The sequence below is a fragment of the Glandiceps talaboti genome, chromosome 13 (assembly GCF_964340395.1).
Source record: "Glandiceps talaboti chromosome 13, keGlaTala1.1, whole genome shotgun sequence".
NCBI lineage: Eukaryota > Metazoa > Hemichordata > Enteropneusta > Spengelidae > Glandiceps > Glandiceps talaboti.
The window spans coordinates 20,260,907-20,275,305 of NC_135561.1; the positions used below are offsets into that span (position 1 = coordinate 20,260,907).

At 35.7% G+C, this 14,399-nt stretch overlaps 1 protein-coding gene and 2 long non-coding RNA genes across 4 annotated transcripts in view; all 3 read right to left on the bottom strand.

Annotated features, from left to right (window-relative positions):
• The window catches only part of LOC144445026 (uncharacterized), a 290,502-nt gene that overhangs the window by 200,586 nt on the left and 75,517 nt on the right, over positions 1-14,399 (bottom strand). The gene's annotated exons all lie outside the window — the stretch shown is intronic.
• Positions 1-14,399, bottom strand: part of LOC144444149 (uncharacterized) — a 136,303-nt gene that overhangs the window by 63,891 nt on the left and 58,013 nt on the right. The window lies entirely within an intron of this gene.
• On the bottom strand, positions 2,050-4,114 carry LOC144445080 (uncharacterized). The gene is made up of 3 exons (XR_013481876.1): positions 3,884-4,114; positions 2,475-2,711; positions 2,050-2,225 (listed from the first exon to the last, which is right to left on the bottom strand). It is a non-coding gene; the product is annotated as an uncharacterized LOC144445080 (long non-coding RNA).

The window sequence follows — 14,399 nt, forward strand, 5'->3', positions numbered from 1 at the left end:
CCTGCACTGTACATTTCTGCCCTGGACTGTATATTCCTGCCCTGGACTGTACTATACATTGCTGCCCTGCACTGTATATTTCTACCCTGCACTGTATATTCCTGCCCTGGACTGTATATTTCTGCCCTGCACTGTATACATGTATTTCTGTCCTGCACTGTATATTTCTGCCCTGCACTGTATATTTCTGCCCTGCACTGTATATTTCTGCCCTGCACTGTATATTCCTGCCCTGCACTGTATATTCCTGCCCTGCATTGTACATTCCTGCCCTGTACTGTATATTCCTGCCCTGTACTGTATTCTTGCCCTGCACTGTATATTCCTGCCCTGCACTGTATATTCCTGCCCTGCATTGTACATTCCTGCCCTGTACTGTATATTCCTGCCCTGTACTGTATTCTTGCCCTGCACTGTATATTCCTGCCCTGTACTGTATATTCCTGCCCTGCACTGTATATTCCTGCACTGTACTGTATATTCCTGCACTGTATATTCCTGCCCTGCATTGTACATTCCTGCCCTGCACTGTATATTCCTGTCCTGTACTGTATATTCCTGCCCTGCACTGTATATTCCTGTCCTGTACTGTATATTCCTGCCCTGCACTGTATATTGCTGCCCTGCACTGTACATTCCTGTCCTGTACTGTATATTCCTGCCCTGCACTGTATATTTCTGCCCTTATACCTTTTTCTAAAACCTTTTTAACCTGTTTTTACTATTATATTGTTGAGGAAGAGCTAGCAGCTCAAAATGTTGTTTTACAATATATATACAATATTTAACTTGTTAAATAAGTGTTTGACAACACAGGAAGGTACACACCTAGCAATTACATAACCTCTGTTTACAGACCATACCAGTCACACATTTATTGCCTATCACCTCATTCTTTCACAAGAATTCGCTACCATCATAGCTGTAGTACACTTCTCCACATTTCGGTCTGGTCATGGCATTTCCACCCCTCAGTCTTGGGGACCGTACTTCGTACTTCTGCCCCCATTCGCCTCCAACTGGCATCACTCGGCCTCCAACAGGCCCCCAACTTGCCTCAGCTGGCACCACAACCCTTACCGAAATGAGACAGCTGTTTTTGAGCTGCAACAGCTCTCAAAAAGACTTCTGACAGTTAGCTGCCGGAAGGCTGATTTTTGTGCATACATAATTAGATTTGAGCTGCAGAGAACAGCTCTCAACAGCTCAGGTAAATACCTGACAGACATTCAACTGCTTTATAACAGACTTATGTAAGACTATCGTCAGACATCTGAAAGACCACTAACAGACCTGACAGACTAACAACAGCCTTCTGACAGCATTGTGACAAACTGCTGAAAGACTATAAGCAGACTTCTGACAGGTATCATTGGCACACTGCAAAAGGGGAATTCCTTACTAAAAATCCACTAGTTTAAAAAGTGTTCTATACTAATTGAAAACAAGTCTGATCAGTTTTGAGTGTTTCATTCATGTTTTAAACTTGTCAGAAGTCCTTAGTCAACTCATTTGAAACTAGTTTTAAACATGTTTTAAACCATATTAATTTTGACACTTAAAACATGCTTATACACGTTGGGGAAATATATTTGACATACAAATGTATATCAGGACTGACCATATTTGATTTGAATGCTTGTTCCCACTGAAACATATTTAAAAAATGTCAGTTTCACAAACTCACAAAGTTTGTTCACTTACATGTTTTAGGGGATACACATATATGTATGTATGTACATACTACACACACGGGCACATACTTTTGCAACCAGTAAATCATGCAGAAGAAGAATTAAATGAAAACAAGAAGCAACTTTATTGCTTTTTTCCAAAATAACTAAAAGGCTTGAGACATGTCTGTAGTGAAATGACAGTACCAACATACCTGAGTTTAACAATAGTACCTGTATTCATCCATTGATTAGAAGATAAAAAATATATGTCCCTTAATGATGGGGTTCTTCAAATCAAATCTAAAGAATTACCTACATCATACATGTGAAAGAGCTCTGGCAATTTGAGTTTGTCTTTCAACAGTTGCTGGAGTTTCAGAGTCTGACATTATTTCACTTTCAGTCATTATATAAGCTAAAGCCATTGTGTTCATCATTAGCATCATCACTTCGGCAGTTTACATCATCACTTTGGCAGTTTACATCATCAGTTTGGCAGAATCAGGATCAGAATCAGATCAATCAATATCCATTGGTTCCTGAAAGTCACTGCAAAGAAAGAACCAAGAGCAATCAATTAACAAAAGAAATGTTTGTTATGAATGTGAAGGGAGAGGTACACAGTTCATTTTATCTTTTGTTTCTAATAAACAGTTACATGCTACAAACAAAGAATCTATTGTTTGTCCCTATAGAAATGCCAACTGTCTTGTGTCTTTTTACTATTTGCTCCTCTTGGGCAATTATATTGCTCTGTTTTGTTTTTATACACTAACAGATTAAAAAAGTTACTAGTACCTTTGAAAGTAGGCCTGTTCCTTCATCCTTTTTAAAGTTGCCATACAACTTTGCTAGGCGTTTGGCTTGCTTCTCTTCAGCAATTTCTCTATCTTTGTCAGTCTTTGCTTTATTGCTTTGCTGTGCTGCATGTGTTCCATTTTTTGTCCTGCTGGAGTTTGCTTTCTTTGTCCACTTTCTGTTTTTTGTACTTTTATGTTGACACTGCTTTTTCTAAAGTCATCTTGAGTTTCTACTCTAAGATGCAACAAATAAAAACATGCATGTAAGTAACACTAATTTTGGCAAAACAAAAATTATCAACTGGTAAATAGAATCTACAAAATGTATATTCTTGTAGTGTGTTAACAGTGGTACACCCTAGGTGAATACATTTTATCAGACTTCCCAAAAGTACATCAGAGCAGCCATAATTAAGGAACAGCTTTATAAAAACTTTATAAAAAAATAATGAACTCGCAGTCTTCCCACATTGTCTCACTTAACACTTAACATTTCTACTTAGAATAAGACAAGGATAATTAATATTGCTTGTCTGATGGCCACAATGCCTCAACAAGAGTTCCATATTCTTACTCTCTCCTTACAACTAAATAGGTGTTGTGTTCTATAATTTGCACTATAACGTAATGAATACACAAATACATCAATATGAAGCATTTTAAACATGACAATCTTTGATTAAAATGAAAGTCCATACCCTTATTAAATAAATACATGCATACATGTACGTATATGTATATACACACACATACATACATACATACATACATACATACATACATACATACATACGGACAGACCTCAATGACATACATAAAGTTGGTGAAAAGTGTTCTGCATGTACATGACAGAGCACTGTGTAAATGTGGCTGTGACCATGGGGTGTACTAGTACTACTACTAAATGATTTGTGACACTGGTTTCTTCAAAACACTCCAACATTGTTCCATTCCATATCTTAATTGAATAAATTAATTTGCCACTGTTTTCTAACAAGACTCAGTGCGGTACATAGGAACTCTTTCGACGAGAAACTAATAATTTTTACACGATAAATCATGGGGGGGGGGGGGGGGGGGTGTAATCTAATTCCAGTTTACACACGGCACCAGTGCATTCTTTCCTACTTTCAATCGACAAAGTGGACACTCCAACTTGAATATTACATGTATATCAGATGTACTTTAAAAACAACTTTCGGAAGTTTCAAACAGTTGTAGAAGTCTATGTATGCAACCGTGGACCGAGGTCTAGGTCTATGTCTGAAAAGGCTCCGATCGTACGGCCACAAGTACTATAATATAAATAAGATATAACGTCTACACATAGACGACCAGGATTCTATCGTTTAAAAAAAATACCAGAGCCTATAATGTGCTCTGAAAGCGTCAGTTAAATTAACATACCTTCATCACCAAAATGAGTAGGTCTTGATGTATACCTCTTCTCATGATCAGTTGTCGAAAACGATTTTCTTTGCCTTTGTGAACCATGGCCGCCATCTTCCGTTTCACATTTGAAGTACTGGGGAGATTGCGCGCGTTGATTTGATTGGCTGATACGTCATAGCCTCGTTCACAATAATTTCAAAACTTCAATGCGTTGTAAACTTTACAGCAGTCGTTGATTCAATTTTGAAAAAATATATTTTTGTTTATTATTTTGTTTCTTTCATATTATCCATGTTTGCGCTGTTATTAGCCATAAACAAAATGTTTGTTCCTAGCAGTTTTTCCACGAGCTTTGAAAGAGCCTGTGACGCCATATTGTGGATATAACCTAAGCCAGCGATCGACGATCGAGGGGTTTGTTTACACCGTACGTTCACGTTACGTATCGACTCAAAACAGAGCAGTATACTTGTAATCTCCAAAAGTTGAAGCAAAATGGCAATCTATGAGAGATGGAAGCGAAAAGTGGCCATTCCAGTTCTGAGGACAACTTTGCGATCATTGGCCCACAAACGATGGACTCCCATCACTTCCGGGTGATGTCCCTCGACATCAACAACACACGAACACGTACACAGACAATACCGATACCGTTTCAAGCGAGTTTGGTAGACTAATGAGATGATCGACAGGAAGGAGATGGCGAGCATCATATTTATTCATGTTATAACATAACGGAGGAAATGAAGACAACTGTGAGTTATTTGACAATGAAGAGGGGAGTCAAAATCCCTTGTTGACATCCGACTGTCGAGATTTATCAGACGGCGTTGATGATGGGTATGACAACCCTGAATATGACTGACTATAGTGAAACTGAAAACTCAGATATTGGCGAGGCCGATCATATGCGGCCCAAAATGAACCACTCTTTTCAATGCCTATACGCTACACGACCGGCCCAAGTCAAGAAATATACTGCAGGGGACATTTCCTATAGTACCCTTGAAAATGGGCCGTGTTTCTGCATATGTAACCAGTAATTGCTAGTCCCAAGTTGAAGCATAGTAAACAAATTCCACACTAATATACGTGCATGGCTATCACAAACCCAGAATACTAAATCTGGCAAATGATTTTAAAATGGATGTTTGTTATGTAGGTGACATATTACAAATAATTTGAGAAAACAGTTACATTAAATCTCGGTAAGTTGTGAGGGTGAACGATGCAAATAATAAATGCATACAACAATACATGTACATTTTATATTAGAGGTATTCTGTAAGGATTGATTTTGTTGTTCATGCAGCTGGTTTACGTTTTAACAAGAACAGATTCCGGTGTTTATACTTAACAATGAAACTTAATAAATATATTTTAACATGTAAATGTACTGTAGTTATTGGTCATTTGATGGTGTTGCAGGCATTCTTATAAATATTACCTACATTCACCTGCATACATTTGATGTATGTTTTAGTGAATAAGTATTTAGGCAAGTTTAATTCCAAGCAATATTTATTATGACAGAAGCATATTAACAGAGAACCCTTGGATTGGTATGCCCTTCCACATTGCCACTGTCCAGGTAACTTTAAAATATTCTGGAAACTACCACAAAAGCTGCTAAAAGTCTGCTGCTAGTCGTTTTGCCCATGACAGAGCAAAGTGTAAACACTCCTGACAGACATTATTTAGAAATTAACTCCTGTGGCTGAAGACAGCTGCCAGTAAACTGCAAGTAGCTGTTGGTGAACTGCAGACAGCTGTCAGTGAGATGCGGACAGCTGTCAGTAAGCTTAAGAATTTTTTTCCTAACAGACATAAACCCTAGAAGTCTGTTGCAGACATTCAGCAGCTCAACACATTTTTGAATGTGTGCAATAGAGCTGTTGGTAGTGTGCCACAGAGCTGAAAAGCTCTGAAAAAGCTCTTTGCCAGCTTGGGTCTGAGCTTTCAGTTTGGTAAGGGAATTCATACTCACCCATCTTGCCATCGACCAGATCAGTAGTGCCCTCTGCCCAAAGTGGTTTTGGTTTATGATAGATTTATTTGACATGTAGTTACCTTTGCCTTTGTTATGCGTGTCTTGTATTATTGCTTTAGTATTATTTTATTTCCATTAAACATTTGTTTTCTAACTTATCCGGATGTGTGTGTCAAATACAATATTTAACTTGTTAAATAAGTGTTTGACAACACAGGAAGGTACACACCTAGCAATTACATAACCTCTGTTTACAGACCATACCAGTCACACATTTATTGCCTATCACCTCATTCTTTCACAAGAATTCGCTACCATCATAGCTGTAGTACACTTCTCCACATTCCCACCACCACCCCTTTCAACCTCCTCTTGGCAACTGACCTGGTCTATGGCACTTTGGGGGACCGTACTTCGTACTTCTGCCCCCATTCGCCTCCAACTGGCATCACTCGGCCTCCAACAGGCCCCCAACTTGCCTCAGCTGGCACCACAATTCATACTCACCCATCTTGCCATCGACCAGATCAGTAGTGCCCTCTGCCCAAAGTGGTTTTGGTTTATGATAGATATATTTGACATGTAGTTACCTTTGCCTTTGTTATGCGTGTCTTGTATTATTGCTTTAGTATTATTTTATTTCCATTAAACATTTGTTTTCTAACTTATCCGGATGTGTGTGTCAAATCAAGAATGATGTTTCAAGCTTTGGCTGTGTCTATATACACTTTAACAGAAATATTGTATACAATGTTGTTCTACTCCAACATATGATCACTTAGTGTACATTCCCCAAACTGAAATATATTGTCTTTTTCTGTTGAGGGGATCATCCCTCTCTTCTAAATCAAATCTTTAAAAAAAACATGAAATTTCTACTTTTATTTAAAGCTGTCAACTGAATTTCTAATGAGTAGTAATTCAGTCAAACAAAAACAGTTTGAATCTTTGATTACTTTCAAACCTAAGTGTACTTTACCAAGAAGTTTGAATTAAATTGAATGGAACCGTAAAGATTCTATAGAATTATAGGGATCATATGGATGATAAAATGGTATTTATTTTGGATTTGTTATTCATAAAAACAACTCTATGATTTCCTACTTGAAAAAAAAGATGTGAAACAACATATACCAAGTCCTTGTTTGTAACTCACTAAATTGCTAAAAATTAAAAAATGTGTCAAATGTTTGTGATTGTACATACACATACAATAACAAACTTTTCAGGCACTTTCTAGCTTTTTGTAATTATTTATTGAGTTACAAATACAGACTTGGTCTATGTTTCACATTATTAAGTAGGAAGTCATAGAGTTGTTTTATAAATAAACAAATCCAAAATAAATATCATTTTGTGGTCATCCATATGACATACTGTACATATTGATAACTGCTTCTGTACGGAATAGACTGGCTTGCAGACTAATTTGCATACTTTTTATACTGATAACTGCTATACTGCATCCACTGGCTTGCATATCATTAAGGCTTATTTGCATATTTTATATACACTGATATCTGCATTTATATCAAATGGATAATTTGCTTATCCATAAATCAGTTTGCAAAACTTTACTACACTAATAACCACTTTAAAGACATACCTGAAGCAAACACACTCAAATTGCAATGACACCATATATAGGTGTTTTTAGTCTCTTTGATCACATTCTTATTGTGGAAATCAATATTAGGTCAAATAAAAAAGTTGTTTGGTTCCCGTTACCCGACCCCATCTAGTTTTTCACGCCGACCTTAAACATTTTTTTTTTCATATTCGAGAAATACAATAATAAAATCGGAAAAATCGTGATGTCTCGCAAGAAATAGTGGATGCGGAAACTGACATCAACTTAAAAAGACAATATAAAACTGTTCTTCCGATCTGTAATGGCTGTATATCTGATAGGAAGAAAGAAACAACACAGAGACCATTTGGAAAACAATGGAAAACGTGAACTTGACACTCACATGAGTGAAATATGAATATATATAATAAAATATAAAATAAATATGAACTATATAATAAAATAAAAATCTACCTACCCCACCTATTTTTAAATTGAATGTAACGTGAACCACACAATTTTTTTTTTACGCCATATATAAGTTAATTATTATCATTATTACTTGGTACTAACCAAGACTTAGAAAAGCTTTATATTTTCTAACTTACAAACCTAAATATACAAACTCTATGACAAAACATCAAGAGTTGCCGGAGTGATTTTTAACAAACGGAATTGACTTTAAACTGTTTGAAAACATATATTGCCAACAAGATCACAGCGACTATAATCATGCGATTTTGTTAACCTATTATGAGATTCTATGATAGATTGTTGCGGCCATATTGAAAAAAGGAAGCCATCTTGGATTTTCAATTGTCAAATTTGATGAATTAAAAGAATAACCTATGTTAAGCTAAATTTCATGCTGGTATCACAATTTGAATAATACAGCCAAAAATCATCTGTTACCTGATCCATTTATGCAGTAATTAAAGTATATATTATAGAACTCAATAAAATGGCAACTGAAATACACACACTTGTCACTACGTTGAAGTGTTGCAGCAGGTAAAACATCACTGGCAGCGTAATTTAAGATTACTGCCTCAAGCACATCTACAGACGTCATAATTGGAATAAAATAACCTTCAGGCAAAAAATGCAGGAGAAATTAGGTCTATTTCTGTCAATCCACGGCAAACAACTAATGGGAAAAAGGAAATGAAAGTGAACAAAGAAGTCAAGTGAAGTGTGAATTGTCCATGGCTAGTTTTCGTCACCTGCCTTATCAGTTGTACTGCAGGGTTTTACACATGTGCTGACTATGATTGTGACTCAGACATTTGAGACATGTGAACATACATGTATGTGCTTTATTTGTAACTAGTCTATGATGTTTTACAATTCAATTTTTCATTCAGGTAGTTCAATGTTAAGGTAAGGCATCTTGGGGATCAATTCCGTGAAAATCAAAGTTTTTCAAATCCGTCAAAACTTTGCCTTATGAAAGCTTTGTTCCTGGTCGTTTTGAAATAATAAAAGAAATCTGGGGCTCACTATCTTGTTTCAAGGAAACTAACAGTTTTGACTTCCCCATAGAGTTAACACAATATCTGATGGCCATGTTGGCCATCAATACTGTGAATAAGAAATAAGAAATTTTAATATACATGCAGGTAAAAAATGTCGCCAAATGGAAATAACATGTTATATGCATTAAACTCTTTAAAGCCACCTATAGGTATAATAACTACATGGGTTTACTGTAACTTTAGTCACTTTAGGGTTAATAGTGTAACTCCAAATCAATAAATTGTAAAACATTAATAAATGGGTACACTGTTTGTTATTATACATACAATATCAAACTTTCTACACATTTTTTTGGCTTTTTGCAACGTATTGAAATACAAACACAGACTTGGTCTATGTTGTTTCACATTGATTTTTAAAGTAGTAAAACCATGATAAAATTGTTTTATAAATTAAAAATACCCAAACCTCATCCATATGATCACTTTTAAAGTAAAAGAATTAGTCATCAAAGTAAGACAAAAAAGTAATTTTGTGTATTGTGTATCCAATTCCTTCAAAGTGATATTTTTATTATTAATAAAAATGTGAGATACAGAATTCTTTTATCATATTTTGCGGTTATCAAAATTTAATGAACAGTGCTATTGTCCAAGCAAAACAATTTCATGACGTGATCAAAATTCCTTAAAGCTACACAACCTGTAACTGGAACATTTTTTGACTGTTTTGTTAGATATATAATGACTTAATCATGATATTGTACACACTGCACACTATTGAATCATTTGTGGTTAAAATGTGTTTGTGTAGCAGTACACTTAATATGGTACAAGATATCCTATCAGAATGATTTTTAAGGTCCATACCCAAAAATTAGTGAAGCCCCCCACCCCCACCCCCATGAATCATGATTTCAAACTATTGCTATTTTATTTATAGATAAAATAGACCTCTAACTGACATGTACGATGTCTGAATTACTCACTGATATTTTAATATTTTTCAGTCAATATATTGTGATTGTCTGATTGAAAAAATAGATCTCCAGTTACAACTAGTACAGTTTTAAATTGTCCAACAATAAATGTATATTGAATTGCTAATTCTGCAACAGGTGTAAGTTCAAGAACTCAGTCAGTCATTACGTGATACGAGTGAATTATTGTTCAATAATGTTATTAAAGATCTGACTTCATGTCATTACTAGCCTTACAGACAGAATTACAATTCACAGGGAAACAAATATAAGTATCCACACCACAAATTGATCACATAAAATGATTGCCAAGCCTTCTGTTAGTGTACTCGTCTTTGGTCTGTGCTTACTCTTTGGGAGATACATTTGACAACGGACTAAAATGTGCCTCATTTTGAACAGCGCCACCTATGGCAACAACAACAATCTGTAAATGCAGCGACAGTCAAAATAATTAGATTAAATGTTTTGTTTGACCAGGATACTTTTTGTAACGTCTGTGTTCCAGCAATTGACATCACTGTTGCTTTCATCAGGACAATCTGATGAAGTCATTGACATTGTCAAAACATACATATGAAGTAATTTGGTTGTGTATCATCAACAAACATTACTCCAACCTTCTGAGCCTGTTTGCTGAGAGACTGGTATACAATCAACTATACATGCTTCAATTAGTAAAGACAGAAATTCATTTTCGACAGACAGAGAAATTGGTAGATAAACACTGATTAATTTTACTAGACCAAGATTTGATAATTGAACCCAGCTACTGTGTTGTCATTGTTAATATACCATACAAGGGAAATACAGACAGTAGGGGATCCTGACAGTGTTGCTACTCAGCTTTTGTAACTATGACAACGGGACCAACTTTGGACATTCCAGATCATAATCACTAATTTATTTACCAGGAGAATTCAAAAGATTGTGACATAATTCTGCTAATTCCGGTGCATTTTTACAGCATGTACTCTGTGCTGTTACTATGGTAACAGGTAGCTCTCCAAAACTATTCTAATTTACTGATCTAATAAGTAGATGTTTTCATAAAAATATTCATTGGCCAATATTTCAATAGATTCATCATGATAATTGATATACAACCCCTATGACATGTAAGTGACAGTGTGGCGTAGTCAGCTTGTCTGCACAAGTACTTGCAGTGTGTTCTTTATAGATATATACTTTCCTGATCACAGTGGGTGATAGTGCAACCTAAAACACTGCTCACAAGCATGAGTTCCTGTATGTATATTACCTTTATACTGAGCTAGCTAGTCACAGTATTTTGATTGTCCTTAAGTGGCTGTTATCGTGCATAGTCATCTTTATAACTTACACCTTTTTTTCCCTTTTATGAGTGCCTGATGCTGTAAATTTCTGTTTCCCCACACTGGCCTGACCTGAACAAGTCACAAAGTTCTGTTCATATTACATAATATACATGTTTTTCATCAGATCAGTGTTTTTGTTAAGGGCAGTAAGCAGGTAAAAATCCACCTGAGTTCCCCTGTCATTTTACCAGGGTTCCCAACCAAAATTATGGTATGAAAATTATTGTACAATGTATGTACTGGAAACACTGCCAGTTTGACCATATTCCCCCGTTCTGTTACCAGGGTTACCAAACCTTAGTAAACACACTGCTGAAAGAGCAAATTTCAATGAAATAAAACTGTGTGTTCACTTGATTTCATGTTCATAGAACAACCACACACAACAGGTATTTGCATACAGACAAGCAGTAACATTTTTGGTATTACGTTGCAGTGCAATAATTACCAATAATTTGTGCACCACACACTGATACATGTGATCAACATGGTACATATATGATATGCATGTTACTAGTCACAATTCTTACATGCTTCACCTCACTGTACCTTTTGATCAACTGATTATTTCAACTGTAAAATTATTTATATATTTAAATTATGTTTGAAGTATGTTATGTGACTTTTATTCAGTGAAGTATACACCATTGCCAGGAATGTCAAAAACTTTTCAAATGATACTTAGTTGTCAAAAGTGTCATTCAACTGCTATTCCTGCCTTATTTAACATAGTCACTTTTTCTGTATTCAAACAGACTTTAAAAGTCAACCATAGGAAGTGTTATGTTATGCACTGTGCTTTCATTTGCTCACTCTGCAACCGTGACATCTCAACCACGCCCTCTAGAGGCCAAATCTTGACACTCAAATCTTATTATCTTCGTTTCAAGGATATGCTTAAAAAGTAAAGGAACAGATGGAATGATAAAAGAACAAGTCTCTGTGGAAGACATAATACCCCCCTCAACCCCTCAGATATTTTACTTCAGTGACTCCTGTATGGAACTGATTTTTTTTTAACACAAATGGTAAAGATCAAATTCACATATATTGATAAGTATATGGATGGCCGGAGCCCATTGTAATAGTGAGTGATGTTTACACCTGGTTCCGAGTATGTTACTTTAAAGAGGGATGGGGGCAGTTCTAATATTCCGTATACTTGGGACCAGTGTTAACATTATATGTTACTTCAGTCTGCTAATGAAGGCCTTAGTGAAAAGTTTTAGACACAGCTTTCTAAAACTGTTTGTGGTGCTAATTGAAAAGTTTATACTCCATCTGGATAGTTTGTTATCTTTGTTGCTAGGCAACTACAGTCTGAGCTGCATGACTCTGAGTTCTACAAAACCAATTTCACCTTGACAACTCAAAAGTAATTACACAACATTTCTAGCCTTCAAGACAAGACTTTAATGTCCACATACTTAATTTATTTTAGAAACTTATAGCACCAATTTCTTCTGACATTTACACAGTTGTGATAGTCTGGAGGCATGGATAGGTTTGTTTTAAGGGGCTTTCAAAGTCTAATCAGACAATGTCATGTTCGGATGAACTTGTTTGACTATTAGAACTAGTATGTAGTTTCAATATGGCAAGCGAATGAAATTTGAGAATTTTATTTCTATTAAAAGCAAAATATGTCAATTGTATGTTTTCATATTAGTGATGTAAATGTATTATTAGACTTTCTCACAGTCTTCGGGAGCATCACTAAATGGGTTGTTTTGTATGTACCGATATCTACTGCATAATTGTATTTGAATATCCTTGTACTGTGGGCCCCGACTACATAGGACTAATCATTCGTTGACGTGTTACTGTGATGCTCCATGTTACTGCATTTGGGGCATTAAGGAAACTCACAAACCGGAAACAAAATGCTGTCTACATTGTCTAGCTTGGGGTGATGCTCATGAGGACTGTGAGGAGAGTCTAATGTATTATCACTTGAGCCATAACAAAGCCAACCAGTTTACAAGGAGAGTAGTCTATTAAACAACTATATCTGGGCTTGTTTTCTACAATTATCTTTCTCCATGTATAGTGAAACGGTCAGAGTCTAGTGAAAATCTAGCTACATCTCCTGTTAGGGAAAGGCTGAATAGTGTATGTCAGTCATACTCCATCACACACACTGACAGGCGGTTTGTAATTGGGTACTACATTCAGTTTTAATACTATAGACTCAACCTCCAGTCTTACAATGTAAAGTAAGTCCTATGAGAACGTGATAACATCATCACATTTATATCAACACTCCTATAACATTATACTACCACTGTCAGTGGTAAGAACAGAAAACTAGCCAACATATAGAGTTTCTAGCCACTAAAGACAGCTACAAGACATAGATCAGTATTTGAATGCTCATGGTCAAATACCTACAGCAAAAAGTAAAATTCCTGAGCTGTTAGAACCTAATTTGTTTTACCACCAAGTAATTTATACACTGTAAATTAAACCCTCCAGGGGTGAAGCTCCATTTCTACTCAGCCCTATGGAATTTGACAACATTGAATCTGAGTGTTTTCAGACTTTATGGTTTAATTGAATTTGAAAGCAAAAGTGTCCTAGCTTACAAAGTCACTGTGTTTGTAAAAGTGTCCTAGTTTACAAAGTCACCGTGTTGTAAAAGTGTCCTAGTTTACAAAGTCACTGCGTTTGTAAGTGTCCTAGTTTACAAAGTCACTGTGTTTGTAAAAGTGTCCTAGTTTACAAAGTCACTGTGTTTGTAAAAGTGTCCTAGTTTACAAAGTCACTGTGTTTGTAAAAGTGTCCTAGTATACAAAGTCACTGTGTTTGTAAAAGTGTCCTAGTTTACAAAGTCACTGTGTTTGTAAAAGTGTCCTAGTTTACAAAGTCACTGTGTTTGTAAAAGTGTCCTAGTTTACAAAGTCACTGTTTGTAAAAGTGTCCTAGTTTACAAAGTCACTGTATTTGTAAAAGTGTCCTAGTATACAAAGTCACTGTGTTTGTAAAAGTGTCCTAGTATACAAAGTCACTGTGTTTGTAAAAGTGTCCTAGTTTACAAAGTCACTGTGTTTGTAAAAGTGTCCTAGTTTACAAAGTCACTATGTTTGTAAAAATGTTCTAGTTTACAAAGTCACTGTTTGTAAAAGTGTCCTAGTTTACAAAGTCACTGTGTTTGTAAAAGTGTCCTAGTTTACAAAGTC